Source organism: Drosophila serrata, unplaced genomic scaffold (genome assembly GCF_035046125.1).
Source record: "Drosophila serrata isolate PLE 108 unplaced genomic scaffold, ASM3504612v1 contig_275, whole genome shotgun sequence".
NCBI lineage: Eukaryota > Metazoa > Arthropoda > Insecta > Diptera > Drosophilidae > Drosophila > Drosophila serrata.
Genome location: NW_028257173.1, coordinates 3,739,024 through 3,742,875, shown reverse-complemented (window position 1 = coordinate 3,742,875; position 3,852 = coordinate 3,739,024). Strand labels below are relative to the sequence as shown.

At 35.4% G+C, this 3,852-nt stretch overlaps 1 long non-coding RNA gene across 1 annotated transcript; it reads left to right on the top strand.

Moving 5' to 3' along the window:
* Positions 1 to 1,901: 1,901 nt before the first annotated feature.
* LOC147643415 (uncharacterized) lies at positions 1,902 to 3,620 on the top strand. Its single transcript, XR_015272144.1, has 2 exons — positions 1,902 to 2,058; positions 2,970 to 3,620. It is a non-coding gene; the product is annotated as an uncharacterized LOC147643415 (long non-coding RNA).
* The last annotated feature ends 232 nt before the right edge of the window (positions 3,621 to 3,852 follow it).

Below are 3,852 nucleotides of genomic sequence, written 5' to 3'. Positions count from 1 at the left end.
GTTCAGTCTCTGTATAGTTTATGGGCATCCATCGCAGCAGCAGCAGCAGCGACGGCGGCTGCTATGGAAAATAAATCTTTACTGCGCCATAAGACGATGACGATGACGACGACGACGACGACTGTGTATTGTAATGAAGAGAATCCGCCTTAGCTTATCTCTCTCTGGCTCTGGGCTCTGGGGCTCTTCTAATGAAGATGATAATGAAATGTTCTGGGTGCCAAGTACAAACCCATAACCACAAGCCTTTACCTCGCCCAGCATCCCTCATCTTTCAGCTGGCAAAGCTCCACAATCTGCAATCCCCTCATTGTACAAATTGCTCTCGTCGCCACTGCTGCAGAATTGCATCTTTACTAAATCGTTTGAGGTCAACTTGAAATACCCTAACAAATAATTAAGTAATTTGCACAAGCTTTTAATCGTGTGATTAATATTCAATTGGCTATAATGGTTGATTAATCAAAGGTATGGAAGCCATGCAGCTAAGTAAATGATGCCACGTGATGGGGGGACTATCTCAAGCCTACTTAGCAAGCAGCTAAGTTGATTCTTTTGATTGGTTTAATGGAATTATAATTTGGAATAATTTTCAAATTATTCATTTAAGAAAAAGGTGGTAAGCTTGATTAGCATTTAAAGTGGATCTACTTTGGTTTCTTGTATTTTAAATCTTATCTAAGGTTACTTTTATGGGGGTTAAACTGCTAGAAATAGATCATAATGATTAATTATGTATTGCAATTTTATACTAAACATATTTATCTATTAGAAATTTAAATATTTCTTTAATAAAATAAGGAGGTAGAATTAACTTTGTTTCTTAAGGTAAAGAAGAGGTATTTAATTAATCCTTTAAGAGTTATTAGTTCTTGGGAGGGATCTAATTAAAATGAATTATAAGTTCTTCTTAAATCTTTCTAATTAGTAGATACGTGCTTTAAAATCCTAATTTCTTCTTTCAAAATAGTTGCAAGTTTATTTTGTTTATTTATTTCTTTATTTTTAACATTTAGGCGAGTGCTCTGGTGCTATTGTTGCTGCTCTTCCATCCGCTTTTCGATTTGTTTCGCTCGTTTCGGTTCTAAGTTTGCGTGTTGCATTTTGTTGTTCTTATTGTTGTTTTTATTGTTGTTATTTGTGGTTTGTTGTTGTTAGTGTTGTTGTTGTCGGTTATTCCAGGGTGATTTTGCATTTTGTTGTTATTGTTGCTGCCTCGGCTGCCTCCAATCCCAGCAGCATTTCAAGGTCTTTGCACTATTTGTTTTTGCCAAGTTTTGCACACATCCCCTATAGTATATTTTATATATATATACATAAATATATATATATATATGTATGGAAGGGGTGTTAGTTTTCTGCCCCGATCTCTTTACTCCCCTCTCTCCCTCTTTCTGGTTTGGGGAAGAGCATGAAGTTGTGTTATTTCTGAAGGGTATGCCTAATCTTGTAAGGAGTTTGTAACACAAACCTTGGGAAATTAAGTCCCATTTGTCCTCAAAAAATACTCTACAACTTTGCAAAAAAATATAACTTTTAGGTTTAAAAAAATTAAGGAATATTAATCATATTTTCCCACAATAATGGAGTAATCCTAATCTTGTAAGCAGTTTATAATAGAAGCCTTATAAACCTAAAAAGTTACTCTACAACAATGCTAAAATACATAACTTTAAAGTTTTTAATGTACTTAAAGAATCTTTTTAATAATTTCCCTTAATAACAGCAAAGGGTATCTAATATTCGTCTTTGTCTACAATTATCTTCCTTTCTCATCGTTGTTGGGTTTGGGTTTTTGTGAAAAATTTCTTCGCTACGGCGCTCGTGTTGCAGTTTTTGCTCTTTTCCACTTGACTGACAATTTGATTGGCAGTTTTGCTTTTGCATTTTGCTTTTTCATTGTTGTTGTTGTTTTGTTATTGTTGGGCTGCTGCCTGGCAGAACGCTCTATTCTAACGTCTCCCTCCAGCAATTATATTTAATTTTATTATTGAAGATTGCAGCAAGATTTTCGCCTTCAAGGTCAGACGTGTAAATCTTCACTGCTGCTGTGGTCACGTAAGCAAAAACTTTTTTTTTTTTACTTTGCTCGCTCTCTCCCTCTCTCTCTCTTTTCACTCTTCCCTCTCTCTCTCTCTCTCTATGGCAATGTCGCGCCTTTTTAATGGCTAGTTGACTTGGATGTTGTTGTTTGAGAGATTTGCTGGAACAATTTTCAGTTTTCAATGTGTGTTGTTCGGCATTTCCTATTAGAAATTCTTGGCATTAATGCAGCTGACCGGTTGCACTTGTTGATGTGTTTTTTCAATTTTTTCTAACTGAAGTTAGCCAATTTCCTTTGTACTTATTCCAAGCGGAAGATAGTCTCAGTCAGTTGTTTGTGGAAGTACTCGGAACAAGGTTGCGTATGGACAACATTGCGTATGCGCAATATGGAGATGTTCGATTACGCATACGCAGTGTTGGCCATGAAATGAAACTCAAAAAGGTTGAAAATGATCGGGAAATACAAGCAGAGCTATGAAAATAAAATCAGGGATAATTGTATTTCATTTTTAAACAAATTTCTAAGGTAACTAGACAAAAATATACAACATTAAATATAAATTGAAGCATATTAAACTGATAAATATAAATGCAAGCTATTAATTCTTACAAAACTTGCTTTTTTTACCACAATGATGTAAATAAATTAAATAAATAAATATATAATAAATTTATGAAACTTTTACATTCATTACCAACCAAAGAAAGACCTCGAGGAACTCTTTACCGTCGCGACGGTGGCAATCCACAATTATTCCCATCGATTACGAGTTTTGCTATGTACTCAGCACTCAAGTAACTAATTGCATCGCATGGCCACAGAATCAAATGGAGAGGAAAAGTTGGAAAAGGGGATCTAGGGGGGGAGGGGTGAAAAGTACGATAGAATTCTTAACTAGCCATAATTGTTATATTTTTTCAAGCATGTTGCAGTCATATGCGTGCGTTGTTAGCTCGTAGACTCTGCAGTAGTAATATCAGCAGCAGCAACATCATCATCATCATCATCATCATCATCATCATCGATGTCGATGTCTGCCTCACACAAGCACTAGCCTGTGCAATATCATCGGAATACAAAGCTCAAGGTTACGCATACGCCATGTATGCCGGGCCAGGCCAGGCGAGGCGATGCGATGCGATTCCATACGATGCGAGCGCAATGTCTAAGCAAATAGACGACAAACAAGCGCTGGCAATGCAAACACGGACACTTGCACACTCCGCAGATAGAATTTTAAACACACACAACTTTTTGTTGCCTCTGTGAGTGTGTCTCGGTATCTGGGGGATTTCTAGGGGCTCCCAAAGGGGTTATCGGGGCACAAAGCTGTTGTTTTTTACCGCACACAAAGTGTCAAAAGTGTCAAAGGAGTAATGGCTTAGACATCGATCGACTGTTTTTATGCAGAGCATCTCAATCATACGAAACAGTTCTTTAGATTTTATTTTATAAAAAGCTGTTTAAACATTATCAAAAATATTACATAACAAGAAAGGACACTAGCCTCATGAATCCAAGTCAGTTCACAATTGAAATAAGTATTGGTATTAAAAATCTATCATTAATAAGCTTAATATATTCGTATTCTTTGAATTAATATTTATCGAAATTTTTATATGACAACTTTTATGAAAATCAAATTTTCAAAAACTCATAACTAAATCAAAAAATCCTTCATTTTAATTCGGAAAGCTGCCCCATGCAAGTTTTTATCAGGCTATAAAAACTTTATACTTCATTTGAAATGTAAAAATGAAATTGATTGCCAATTTTTGAAAATTGTAACACCTTATAAAAATTTT